The following is a 14,320-nucleotide window of genomic DNA, read 5'->3' as shown; positions in this document are numbered from 1 at the left end:
ATTGACCCTCTGACAGTGCGGCACTCCCTCAGTACTGACCCGCCGACAGTGTGGTTCTCCCTCAGTACTGACCCTCCAACAGTGCCTCAGTCCCTCAGAACTGACCCTCCGACAGTGCGGCTCTCCCTCAGTACTGACCCTCCGACAGTGCGGCTCTCGCTCAGTACTGGCCCTCCGACAGTGCGACGCTCCCTCAGTACTGACCCTCCGACAGTGAGGCTCTCCCCCAGTACTGACCCTCTTACAGTGCGGCTCTCCATCAGTACTGACCCCCCGACAGTGCGGCGCTCCCTCAGTACTGACCCTCCTACAGTGCGGCGCTCCCTCAGTACTGACCCTCCGACAGAGCGGCGCTCCCTCAGTACTGACCCTCCGACAGTGCGGCACTCCTTTAGCACTGACCCTCCGACAGTGCGGCGCTCCCTCTGTACTGACCCTCCGACAGCGCGGCTCTCCCTCAGTTCTGACCCTCTGACAGTGCGGTGCTCCCTCAGTACTGACCCTCCGACAGTGTGGTGCTCCCTCAGTACTGACTCTCCGACAGTGTGTCTCTCCCTCAGTACTGACCCTCCGACAGTGCGGCGCTCCCTCAGTACTGACCCTCCGACAGTGCGGTGCTCCCTCAGTACTGACCCTCCGACAGTGCGGCGCTCCCTCAGTACTAACCCTCCGACAGTGCGGCGCTCCCTCAGTACTGACCCTCCGACAGTGCGGCGCTTCCTCAGTACTGACCCTCCGACAGGGCGGCGCTCCCTCAGTACTGACCCTCCGACAGTGCGGCGCTCGCTCAGTACTGACCCTCCGACAGTGCGGAGCTCCCTCAGTACTGACCCTCCGACAGTGCGGCGCTCGCTCAGTACTGACCCTCCGACAGTGCGGCGCTCCCTCAGTACTGACCCTCCGACAGTGCGGCGCTCCCTCAGCACTGACCCTCAGACAGTGCGGCACTCCCTCAGCACTGACCCTCCGACAGTGCGGCGCTCCCTCAGTACTGACCCGCCGACAGTGTGGTTCTCCCTCAGTACTGACCCTCCGACAGTGCTGCACTCCCTCAGTACTGACCCTCCGACAGGGCGGCTCTCCCTCAGTACTGACCCTCCGACAGCGCGGCACTCCCTCAGTACTGACCCTCCGACAGTGCGGCTCTCCCTCAGTACAGACCCTACGACAGTGCGGCGCTCCCTCAGCACTGACCCTCCAACAGTGCGGCGCTCCCTCAGTACTGACCCTCCGACCGTGTGGCTTTCCCTCAGTACTGACCCTCCAACAGTGTGGTTCTCCCTCAGCACTGACCCTCCGACAGTGCCGAACTCCCTCATTATTGACCCTCTAACAGTGCGGTGCTCCCTCAGTACTGACCCGCCGACAGTGTGGTTCTCCCTCAGTACTGACCCTCCGACAGTGCTGCACTCCCTCAGTACTGACCCTCCGACAGTGCGACACTCCCTCACTACTGACCTCTGACAGTGTAGCTCTCCCTCAGTAATGACCCTCCGACAGTGCGGCACTCCCTCAGTACTGACCCTCCGACAGTGCGGCGCTCCCTCAGTACTGACCCTCCGACAGTGCGCTGCTCCCTCAGTATTGACCCTCCGACAGTGCGGGGGTCCCTCAGCACTGACCCTCCAACAGTGCGGCGCTGCCTCAGTACTGACCCTCTGACCGTGTGGCTTTCCCTCAGTACTGACCCTCCGACAGTGTTGTTCTCCCTCAGTACCGACCCTCCGACAGTGCCGCACTCCCTCATTATTGACCCTCTGACAGTGCGGCACTCCCTCAGTACTGACCCGCCGACAGTGTGGTTCTCCCTCAGTACTGACCCTCCAACAGTGCCTCAGTCCCTCAGAACTGACCCTCCGACAGTGCGGCTCTCCCTCAGTACTGACCCTCCGACAGTGCGGCTCTCGCTCAGTACTGGCCCTCCGACAGTGCGACGCTCCCTCAGTACTGACCCTCCGACAGTGAGGCTCTCCCCCAGTACTGACCCTCTTACAGTGCGGCTCTCCATCAGTACTGACCCCCCGACAGTGCGGCGCTCCCTCAGTACTGACCCTCCTACAGTGCGGCGCTCCCTCAGTACTGACCCTCCGACAGAGCGGCGCTCCCTCAGTACTGACCCTCCGACAGTGCGGCACTCCTTTAGCACTGACCCTCCGACAGTGCGGCGCTCCCTCTGTACTGACCCTGCGACAGTGCGGTGCTCCCTCAGTACTGACCCTCCGACAGTGTGGTGCTCCCTCAGTACTGACTCTCCGACAGTGTGTCTCTCCCTCAGTACTGACCCTCCGACAGTGCGGCGCTCCCTCAGTACTGACCCTCCGACAGTGCGGTGCTCCCTCAGTACTGACCCTCCGACAGTGCGGCGCTCCCTCAGTACTAACCCTCCGACAGTGTGGCGCTCCCTCAGTACTGACCCTCCGACAGTGCGGCGCTTCCTCAGTACTGACCCTCCGACAGGGCGGCGCTCCCTCAGTACTGACCCTCCGACAGTGCGGCGCTCCCTCAGCACTGACCCTCCAACAGTGCGGCGCTCCCTCAGTACTGACCCTCCGACCGTGTGGCTTTCCCTCAGTACTGACCCTCCAACAGTGTGGTTCTCCCTCAGCACTGACCCTCCGACAGTGCCGAACTCCCTCATTATTGACCCTCTAACAGTGCGGCGCTCCCTCAGTACTGACCCGCCGACAGTGTGGTTCTCCCTCAGTACTGACCCTCCGACAGTGCTGCACTCCCTCAGTACTGACCCTCCGACAGGGCGGCTCTCCCTCAGTACTGATCCTCCAACAGTGCAGCTCTCCCTCAGTACTGACCCTCTGACAGTGCGGCGCTCCCTCAGTACTGACCCTCCGACAGTGCGACACTCCCTCACTACTGACCCTCTGACAGTGTGGCTCTCCCTCAGTACTGACCCTCCGACAGTGTGGTTCTCCCTCAGTACTGACCCTCCGACAGTGCCGCACTCCCTCAGTACTGACCCTCAGACAGTGTGGCTCTCCCTCAGTACTGACCCTCCGACTGTGCGGTTCTCCCTCAGTACTGACCCTCCGACAGTGCGGCGCTCCCCTAGTACTGACCCTCCGACAGTGCGGCACTCCCTCAGTACTGACCCTACGACAGTGTGGCTCTCCCTCAGTACTGATCCTCCAACAGTGCAGCTCTCCCTCAGTACTGACCCTCCGACAGTGCGGCGCTCCCTCAGTACTGACCCTCCGACAGTGCGACACTCCCTCACTACTGACCCTCTGACAGTGTAGCTCTCCCTCAGCAATGACCCTCCGACAGTGCGGCACTCCCTCAGTACTGACCCTCCGACAGTGCGGCGCTCCCTCAGTACTGACCCTCCGACAGTGCACTGCTCCCTCAGTATTGACCCTCCGACAGTGCGGCGCTCCCTCAGCACTGACCCTCCAACAGTGCGGCGCTGCCTCAGTACTGACCCTCTGACCGTGTGGCTTTCCCTCAGTACTGACCCTCCGACAGTGTGGTTCTCCCTCAGTACTGACCCTCCGACAGTGCCGCACTCCCTCATTATTGACCCTCTGACAGTGCGGCGCTCCCTCAGTACTGACCCGCCGACAGTGCCTCAGTCCCTCAGAACTGACCCTCAGACAGTGCGGCTCTCCCGCAGTACTGACCCTCCGACAGTGCGGCTCTCGCTCAGTACTGGCCCTCCGACAGTGCGACGCTCCCTCAGTACTGACCCTCCGACAGTGAGGCTCTCCCCCAGTACTGACCCTCCGACAGTGCGGCACTCCTTTAGCACTGACCCTCCCACAGTGCGGCGCTCCCTCTGTACTGACCCTCCGACAGCGCGGCTCTCCCTCAGTTCTGACCCTCTGACAGTGCGGTGCTCCCTCAGTACTGACCCTCCGACAGTGTGGTGCTCCCTCAGTACTGACTCTCCGACAGTGTGTCTCTCCCTCAGTACTGACCCTCCGACAGTGCGGCACTCCCTCAGTACTGACCCTCCGACAGTGCGGCGCTCCCTCAGTTCTGACCCTCCGACAGTGCGGCGCTCCCTCAGTACTGACCCTCCCACAGCGCGGCGCTCCCTCAGTACTGACCCTCTGACAGTGCGGCGCTCCCTCAGTACTGACCCTCCGACAGTGCGGTGCTCCCTCAGTACTGACCCTCCGACAGTGCGGTGCTCCCTCAGTACTGACCCTCCGACAGTGCGGCGCTCCCTCGGCACTGACCCTCCGACAGTGCGGCGCTCCCTCAGTACTGACCCTCCGACAGTGTGGCTCTCCTTCAGTACTGACCCTCCGACAGTGCGGCGCTCCCTCAGTACTCACCCTCCGACAGTGCGGCACTTCTTCAGCACTGACCCTCCGACAGTGCGGCACTCCCTCAGTACTGACCCTCTGACAGTGCGGCTCTCCCTCAGTACTGACCCTCTGACAGTGCGGTGCTCCCTCAGTAATGACCCTCCGACACTGTGGTGCTCCCTCAGTATTGACTCTCCGACAGTGTGGCTCTCCCTCAGTACTGATCCTCCGACAGTGCGGTGCTCCCTCAGTACTGACCCTCCGACAGTGCGGTGCTCCCTCAGTACTGACCCTCCGATAGTGCGGCGCCCCCTCGGCACTGACCCTCCGACAGTGCGGCGCTCCCTCAGTACTGACCCTCCGACAGTGTGGCTCTCCTTCAGTACTGACCCTCCGACAGTGCGGCGCTCCCTCAGTACTCACCCTCCGACAGTGCGGCACTTCTTCAGCACTGACCCTCCGACAGTGCGGCGCTCCCTCAGTACTGACCCTCTGACAGTGCGGCTCTCCCTCAGTACTGACCCTCTGACAGTGCGGTGCTCCCTCAGTAATGACCCTCCGACACTGTGGTGCTCACTCAGTATTGACTCTCCGACAGTGTGGCTCTCCCTCAGTACTGATCCTCCGACAGTGCGGCGCTCCCTCAGTACTGACTCTCCGACAGTGCAGCACTCCCTCAGCACTGACCCTCCGACAGTGCGGCACTCCCTCAGTACTGACCCTCCGACAGTGCGGCACTCCCTCATCACTGACCCTCCGACAGTGTGGTTCTCCCTCAGTACTGACCCTCCGACAGTGCGGCTCTCCCTCAGTACTGACCTCCGACAGTGCGGCTCTCCCTCAGTACTGACCCTCCGACAGTGTGGCTCTCCCTCAGTACTGACCCTCCGACAGTGTGGTTCTCCCTCATTACTGACCCTCCGACAGTGCCGCACTCCCTCATTATTGACCCTCTGACAGTGCGGCACTCCCTCAGTACTGACCCGCCGACAGTGTGGTTCTCCCTCAGTACTGACCCTCCAACAGTGCCTCAGTCCCTCAGAACTGACCCTCCGACAGTGCGGCTCTCCCTCAGTACTGACCCTCCGACAGTGCGGCTCTCGCTCAGTACTGGCCCTCCGACAGTGCGACGCTCCCTCAGTACTGACCCTCCGACAGTGAGGCTCTCCCCCAGTACTGACCCTCTTACAGTGCGGCTCTCCATCAGTACTGACCCCCCGACAGTGCGGCGCTCCCTCAGTACTGACCCTCCTACAGTGCGGCGCTCCCTCAGTACTGACCCTCCGACAGAGCGGCGCTCCCTCAGTACTGACCCTCCGACAGTGCGGCACTCCTTTAGCACTGACCCTCCGACAGTGCGGCGCTCCCTCTGTACTGACCCTGCGACAGCACGGCTCTCCCTCAGTTCTGACCCTCTGACAGTGCGGTGCTCCCTCAGTACTGACCCTCCGACAGTGTGGTGCTCCCTCAGTACTGACTCTCCGACAGTGTGTCTCTCCCTCAGTACTGACCCTCCGACAGTGCGGCGCTCCCTCAGTACTGACCCTCCGACAGTGCGGTGCTCCCTCAGTACTGACCCTCCGACAGTGCGGCGCTCCCTCAGTACTAACCCTCCGACAGTGTGGCGCTCCCTCAGTACTGACCCTCCGACAGTGCGGCGCTTCCTCAGTACTGACCCTCCGACAGGGCGGCGCTCCCTCAGTACTGACCCTCCGACAGTGCGGCGCTCCCTCAGCACTGACCCTCCAACAGTGCGGCGCTCCCTCAGTACTGACCCTCCGACCGTGTGGCTTTCCCTCAGTACTGACCCTCCAACAGTGTGGTTCTCCCTCAGCACTGACCCTCCGACAGTGCCGAACTCCCTCATTATTGACCCTCTAACAGTGCGGCGCTCCCTCAGTACTGACCCGCCGACAGTGTGGTTCTCCCTCAGTACTGACCCTCCGACAGTGCTGCACTCCCTCAGTACTGACCCTCCGACAGGGCGGCTCTCCCTCAGTACTGATCCTCCAACAGTGCAGCTCTCCCTCAGTACTGACCCTCTGACAGTGCGGCGCTCCCTCAGTACTGACCCTCCGACAGTGCGACACTCCCTCACTACTGACCCTCTGACAGTGTGGCTCTCCCTCAGTACTGACCCTCCGACAGTGTGGTTCTCCCTCAGTACTGACCCTCCGACAGTGCCGCACTCCCTCAGTACTGACCCTCAGACAGTGTGGCTCTCCCTCAGTACTGACCCTCCGACTGTGCGGTTCTCCCTCAGTACTGACCCTCCGACAGTGCGGCGCTCCCCTAGTACTGACCCTCCGACAGTGCGGCACTCCCTCAGTACTGACCCTACGACAGTGTGGCTCTCCCTCAGTACTGATCCTCCAACAGTGCAGCTCTCCCTCAGTACTGACCCTCCGACAGTGCGGCGCTCCCTCAGTACTGACCCTCCGACAGTGCGACACTCCCTCACTACTGACCCTCTGACAGTGTAGCTCTCCCTCAGCAATGACCCTCCGACAGTGCGGCACTCCCTCAGTACTGACCCTCCGACAGTGCGGCGCTCCCTCAGTACTGACCCTCCGACAGTGCACTGCTCCCTCAGTATTGACCCTCCGACAGTGCGGCGCTCCCTCAGCACTGACCCTCCAACAGTGCGGCGCTGCCTCAGTACTGACCCTCTGACCGTGTGGCTTTCCCTCAGTACTGACCCTCCGACAGTGTGGTTCTCCCTCAGTACTGACCCTCCGACAGTGCCGCACTCCCTCATTATTGACCCTCTGACAGTGCGGCGCTCCCTCAGTACTGACCCGCCGACAGTGTGGTTCTTCCTCAGTACTGACCCTCCAACAGTGCCTCAGTCCCTCAGAACTGACCCTCAGACAGTGCGGCTCTCCCGCAGTACTGACCCTCCGACAGTGCGGCTCTCGCTCAGTACTGGCCCTCCGACAGTGCGACGCTCCCTCAGTACTGACCCTCCGACAGTGAGGCTCTCCCCCAGTACTGACCCTCCGACAGTGCGGCACTCCTTTAGCACTGACCCTCCCACAGTGCGGCGCTCCCTCTGTACTGACCCTCCGACAGCGCGGCTCTCCCTCAGTTCTGACCCTCTGACAGTGCGGTGCTCCCTCAGTACTGACCCTCCGACAGTGTGGTGCTCCCTCAGTACTGACTCTCCGACAGTGTGTCTCTCCCTCAGTACTGACCCTCCGACAGTGCGGCACTCCCTCAGTACTGACCCTCCGACAGTGCGGCGCTCCCTCAGTTCTGACCCTCCGACAGTGCGGCGCTCCCTCAGTACTGACCCTCCCACAGCGCGGCGCTCCCTCAGTACTGACCCTCTGACAGTGCGGCGCTCCCTCAGTACTGACCCTCCGACAGTGCGGTGCTCCCTCAGTACTGACCCTCCGACAGTGCGGTGCTCCCTCAGTACTGACCCTCCGACAGTGCGGCGCTCCCTCGGCACTGACCCTCCGACAGTGCGGCGCTCCCTCAGTACTGACCCTCCGACAGTGTGGCTCTCCTTCAGTACTGACCCTCCGACAGTGCGGCGCTCCCTCAGTACTCACCCTCCGACAGTGCGGCACTTCTTCAGCACTGACCCTCCGACAGTGCGGCACTCCCTCAGTACTGACCCTCTGACAGTGCGGCTCTCCCTCAGTACTGACCCTCTGACAGTGCGGTGCTCCCTCAGTAATGACCCTCCGACACTGTGGTGCTCCCTCAGTATTGACTCTCCGACAGTGTGGCTCTCCCTCAGTACTGATCCTCCGACAGTGCGGTGCTCCCTCAGTACTGACCCTCCGACAGTGCGGTGCTCCCTCAGTACTGACCCTCCGATAGTGCGGCGCCCCCTCGGCACTGACCCTCCGACAGTGCGGCGCTCCCTCAGTACTGACCCTCCGACAGTGTGGCTCTCCTTCAGTACTGACCCTCCGACAGTGCGGCGCTCCCTCAGTACTCACCCTCCGACAGTGCGGCACTTCTTCAGCACTGACCCTCCGACAGTGCGGCGCTCCCTCAGTACTGACCCTCTGACAGTGCGGCTCTCCCTCAGTACTGACCCTCTGACAGTGCGGTGCTCCCTCAGTAATGACCCTCCGACACTGTGGTGCTCACTCAGTATTGACTCTCCGACAGTGTGGCTCTCCCTCAGTACTGATCCTCCGACAGTGCGGCGCTCCCTCAGTACTGACTCTCCGACAGTGCAGCACTCCCTCAGCACTGACCCTCCGACAGTGCGGCACTCCCTCAGTACTGACCCTCCGACAGTGCGGCACTCCCTCATCACTGACCCTCCGACAGTGTGGTTCTCCCTCAGTACTGACCCTCCGACAGTGCGGCTCTCCCTCAGTACTGACCTCCGACAGTGCGGCTCTCCCTCAGTACTGACCCTCCGACAGTGTGGCTCTCCCTCAGTACTGACCCTCCGACAGTGTGGTTCTCCCTCATTACTGACCCTCCGACAGTGCCGCACTCCCTCAGTACTGACCCTCCGACAGGGCGGCTCTCCCTCAGTACTGACCCTCCGACAGTGCGGCACTCCCTCAGTACTGACCCTCTGACAGTGCGGCTCTCCCTCAGTACTGGCCCTCCGACAGTGTGGCTCTCCCTCAGTACTGACCCTCCGACAGTGCGGCTCTCCCTCAGTACTGACCTCCGACCGTGCGGCTTTCCCTCAGTACTGACCGTCCGACAGTGTGGCTCTCCCTCAGTACTGACCCTCCGACAGTGTGGTTCTCCCTCAGTACTGACCCTCCGATAGTGCCGCACTCCCTCAGTACTGACCCTCAGACAGTGTGGCTCTCCCTCAGTACTGACCCTCCGACTGTGCGGTTCTCCCTCAGTACTGACCCTCCGACAGTGCGGCGCTCCCTCAGTACCGATCCTCCGACAGTGCGGCGCTCCCCTAGTACTGACCCTCCGACAGTGCGGCACTCCCTCAGTACTGACCCTCCGACAGTGCGGCTCTCCCTCAGTACTGATCCTCCGACAGTGCAGCTCTCCCTCAGTACTGACCCTCCGACAGTGCGGCGCTCCCTCAGTACTGACCCTCCGACAGTGCGCTGCTCCCTCAGTATTGACCCTCCGACAGTGCGGCGCTCCCTCAGCACTGACCCTCCAACAGTGCGGCGCTGCCTCAGTACTGACCCTCTGACCGTGTGGCTTTCCCTCAGTACTGACCCTCCGACAGTGTGGTTCTCCCTCAGTACTGACCCTCCGACAGTGCCGCACTCCCTCATTATTGACCCTCTGACAGTGCGGCGCTCCCTCAGTACTGACCCGCCGACAGTGTGGTTCTTCCTCAGTACTGACCCTCCAACAGTGCCTCAGTCCCTCAGAACTGACCCTCCGACAGTGCGGCTCTCCCTCAGTACTGACCCTCCGACAGTGCGGCTCTCGCTCAGTACTGGCCCTCCGACAGTGCGGCTCTCCATCAGTACTGACCCTCCGACAGTGCGGCGCTCCCTCTGTACTGACCCTCCGACAGTGCGGCGCTCCCTCAGTACTGACCCTCCGACAGTGCGGCGCTCCCTCAGTACTGACCCTCCGACAGTGCGGCACTCCTTTAGCACTGACCCTCCGACAGTGCGGCGCTTCCTCTGTACTGACCCTCCGACAGCGCGGCTCTCCCTCAGTTCTGACCCTCTGACAGTGCGGTGCTCCCTCAGTCCTGACCCTCCGACAGTGTGGTGCTCCCTCAGTACTGACTCTCCGACAGTGTGTCTCTCCCTCAGTACTGACCCTCCGACAGTGTGGTGCTCCCTCAGCACTGACTCTCCGACAGTGTGGCTCTCCCTCAGTACTGACCCTCCGACAGTGCGGCGCTCCCTCAGTACTGACCCTCCGACAGTGCGGCGCTCCCTCAGCACTGACCCTCCGACAGTGCGGCGCTCCCTCAGCACTGACCCTCCGACAGTGCGGCACTCCCTCAGTACTGACCCTCCGACAGTGCGGCACTCCCTCAGTACTGACCCTCTGACAGTGCGGCGCTCCCTCAGTACTGACCCTCCGACAGTGCGGCGCTCCCTCAGTACTGACCCTCCGACAGTGTGGTGCTCCCTCAGCACTGACTGTCCGACAGTGCGGCTCTCCCTCAGTACTGACCCTCCGACAGTGCGGCGCTCCCTCAGCACTGACCCTCCGACAGTGCGGCACTCCCTCAACACTGACCCTCCGACAGTGTGGCTCTCCCTCAGCTCTGACCCTCCGACAGTGCGGCACTCCCTCAGCACTGACCCTCCGACAGTGCGGCACTCCCTCATTACTGGCACTGGGAGCGTCGGCCTGGATTATGGGATCCAGTGCCTGGAACGGGGACTCGTACCCACAAGCTACTGATACGGAGGGAAGAGCAAAGGAGAATATGCGCAGTGCTCTGCCTCTCGCTGCCCCATCCAAATTTACTGAGATCGTCCCTCCAATTTGGTGAGTGCTGAGGCGAATTCGGGCAAGAGCTGGTTCTGCTGGTGAGGCCCAGCTGCCTTTTCACATCAGGAAATTCCACCCTAAGCCACTAGCACATCCACCCTTTCACACCAGACAGTGTGTCGGCCCCATGAGTAAACCCTCCTATCTCAAAGGGTCTCATCATTTTACATTGAATTACTGACAACGTACAGCACAGAAGCAGGCCATTCGGCCCTGCCGGAACTCACGCCCTCCTCTTGGTCTCACCCTCTCAACCTAGCCTTTGATTCCTTTCTCCAGCCTCCCCTTAGGAAGACAGAGGGGCAGAGGGAGGCCATTCGGCCCCTTCAGCCTGTTCTGCCATTCAACGAGATCATGGCTGCTCTTCCGAGCTCCTTCTAACCCGCCTTTGCCCACCTGCCTTCACACCTGTGGTCAACCAAAAAGTACCAACCTTGGGTTTAAAGTCAACAATTGAGCTCGCATCTAGTTCCAAATCTCTCCAACCATTTCTGTGGAGTAATGTTTCCTAATTTCACTCCTGACTTTAAGGCCTACACTCTTCCAAAAAAATGCGAAGCTCGATTTGACACCTTCCCTTGGTTGGACTTGAACCTGCAACCTTTGAATACCTTGCCTGTTATTGGCTAGAAGTCCAACACTCTATCCACGGTATACAGAGCCACAACCACACATCCATCTCTGCGATTCACCTCAACCACTCCCTGTGGGAGCGAGTCCCACATTCTCCCCGCTCCCCGTGGGAGCGAGTCCCACATTCTCCCCGCTCCCCGCGGGAGCGAGTCCCACATTCTCCCCCGCTCCCCATGGGAGCGAGTCCCACATTCTCCCCGCTCCCCATGGGAGCGAGTCCCACATTCTCCCCATTCCCTGTGGGAGCGAGTCCCACATTCTCCCCGCTCCCCGTGGGAGCGAGTCCCACATTCTCCCCGCTCCCCGTGGGAGCGAGTCCCACATTCTCCCCGCTCCCTGCGGGAGCGAGTCCCACGTTCTCCCCGCTCCCCGCGGGAGCGAGTCCCACACTCTCCCCGCTCCCGTGGGAGCGAGTCCCACATTCTCCCCACTCTCTGGGTGAAGAAACTTCTCCTGAATTCCCCATTGGGTGTATTAGCGCCTTTCTTATATTGACAGCCCCTTCATTCTGCTCTCTCACCCCACCACCCCCAAGTGGAAACATCACCTCTGTGTTTACCCTATCGAAACTATTTCATTGTCTTAAAGGATCAGTGCACTCCCTAACCCCCACCCACATCCCCAGCAATCTGTATTCTGGAGAAAAGAGCCAGTCTGATCTGGAAAACCTCTCCATTATGGTATTGTCCTCGTGAATCTTTATTGCGCTTTCCTCATTGTGTCTATGTGTCTCCCTCCCTCCTTTTTCTGTAGCTATGGAGTCCAGTGCTGTGCACAGTTACTGCAAGAATGATCTCCCCAACATTAGATCTGCTTACCGTAAACCAGTCTGAATCATTGGATAGGCCCTGGCTGGAGTACTGTGTCCAATTCCGGCCCCCTGCACTTTAGGGAGGATGTCAAGGGCCTCGGAGAGGGTGCGGGAGGGAGATTTACCCCGAATGGGACCAGGGATGAGGGACTTCAGTTCATGTGGAGAGACTGGGAGAAGCTGGGATTGTTCTCCTTAGAGCGGAGAAGGTTAAGGGGGAGATTGAATCGAGGTGTTCAAAATCAGGATTATATTCGCTAAAGTTCAGAAGAATGAGGGGGGTCTCATAGCAACCTATACAATTCTAACAGGACTAGACAGGGTAGATGCAGGAAGGATGTTCCCGATGGTGGGGGCGTCCAGAACCAGGGGTCACAGTCTGAGGATACGGGGTAGACCCTTTAGGACTGAGATGAGGAGAAATTTCTTCACCCAGAGAGTGGGGAGCCTGTGGAATTCGTTACCACAGAAAGTAGTTGAGACCAAAACATTGTGTGTTTTCCAGAAGGAGTTAGATATAGCTCTTGGGGCAAAAGGGGTCAAACGGCATGGGGAGAAAGTGGGAGCAGGCTATTGAGTTGGATGATCAGCCAATGATCATAATGAATGGCGGAGCAGGCTCGAAGGGCCGAATGGCCTACTCCTGCTCCTGGTTTCTATGGATAGAGTAAATAAGGTTGAGCAGGTTGGGCCTGTACCCACTGGAGTTTAGAAGAATGAGAGGTGACCTTATTGAAACATATAAGATCCTGATGGGGGGGTTTGACAGGGTGGATGCTGGGAGGATGTTTCCCCTTCATGGGGGAATCTAGAACGAGGAGGGGGGGGGCACAGTTTCAGAATAAGGGGTCTCCCATTGAAGGCGGAGATGAAGAGGAATTTCTTCTCTCAGAGGGTGGTCAGTCTGTGGAATTCTCTCCCCCCCTCCCAGAGAGCAGTGGGGGCCGGGTGACTGAATATATTCAAGGCCGAGTTAGAGAGATTTCTGATCGACCGGGGGGGTCCAGGGTTATGGAGGGGGACAGACAGGAAAGTGGAGTTAAGGCCACAATCAGATCAGCCACGATATTATAGAATGGAGCAGGCTCGAGGGGCCAAATGGCCTCCTCCTGCTGTTAATTTGTATGTTTTTGTGACTCAGATTTAAGACAATTGACAAAAAGAGGGGGAATTTTGCTCTTTTTTGCAGTTGTTGTGATCTGGAAGGCGCTGCCTGAAAGGGCAGTGGTAGCAGATTCAATAGGAACTTTCAAAAGTGTTGATGCCCTAGGGAGATGGCCAGTGCTGTGCAACCAGTGCCAAATGCATCAAGGAGCCAAAGCCTTCCCAAAGTAGTGGGTGTGAGGTGTTTAGCAAATGTCAAAACAGGCTAGCAAATCACCGATTATTTTCAGCAAGGCAACTATGCGGTGAGAGAAAGAAAGACAGAGGGAGAGAAAAAGGGGAGGGAAAGAGAGGGAGTGAGAGTGAAATAGAGAGGGAGAGAAAGGAAGAACAATAGAGAGAGAGAGGGAGAAGGTGAGAAAGGGAGGGGAGAGAAATGAAGAGGGAGAAAGTGAGAAAGAAAATAGGGAGCGAGAGAAAGAAACCGAGGAAGAGAAGGAAAGGCAGTTAAAGAAGAGAGGGGAAGAATGTTAGGAAGAGAAAGGGAGAACCAGAGAGGGGGAGAGAAAGAGAGAGGGAGAGAAAGAATGAAAGGGACGAGGAAGAGAGGAAAGACAAAAAGAACACGAGGGAGAAAAAAGCAAAAGGAAAGTGAGAGATAGCGAGAGGAGAAGAGTGAAAAAGGGTGAGAAAGAGGGAGGGAAGGAAAGAGGGGGAAAGAAATGATGCAGAAAGGGAAAGAAAAATAGGAAGACAGAGCAGAGGGAGGGAGGCGGAGAAAGAGAGCTGGAAAAAGACTGAAAGAGGCAAGAGAGGGAAACAGAGAGGGGGAAAAGAACCGGACGGATCAGATAAAGATAGCTGGAGGAGAGAGAATGAGAAGAGATGGAAGGAGGGAGAAAGTGAGAGGGGGAGAGAAAGAAGGAGGGAGAGGGGAAGGGAAAGAGAAAAAGGAGATAAAGAGAAAGTGTGAGAAGCAATGAAAAAGTGAGAGAGAGAGAGGTAGAAAAAGAGAGGGAGAGAATGGAGGAAAGGGAGTAAAGAGAGAGAAAGAAAGCAAGAGAGGAAGAAAGAGGCAGAGATG

This window comes from Cetorhinus maximus, unplaced genomic scaffold, assembly GCF_964194155.1.
Source record: "Cetorhinus maximus unplaced genomic scaffold, sCetMax3.hap1.1 HAP1_SCAFFOLD_931, whole genome shotgun sequence".
In the NCBI taxonomy this organism is placed as follows: Eukaryota; Metazoa; Chordata; class Chondrichthyes; order Lamniformes; family Cetorhinidae; genus Cetorhinus; species Cetorhinus maximus.
The sequence above is the reverse complement of the archived record's forward strand: the minus strand, read 5'-3'. Positions refer to the sequence as shown.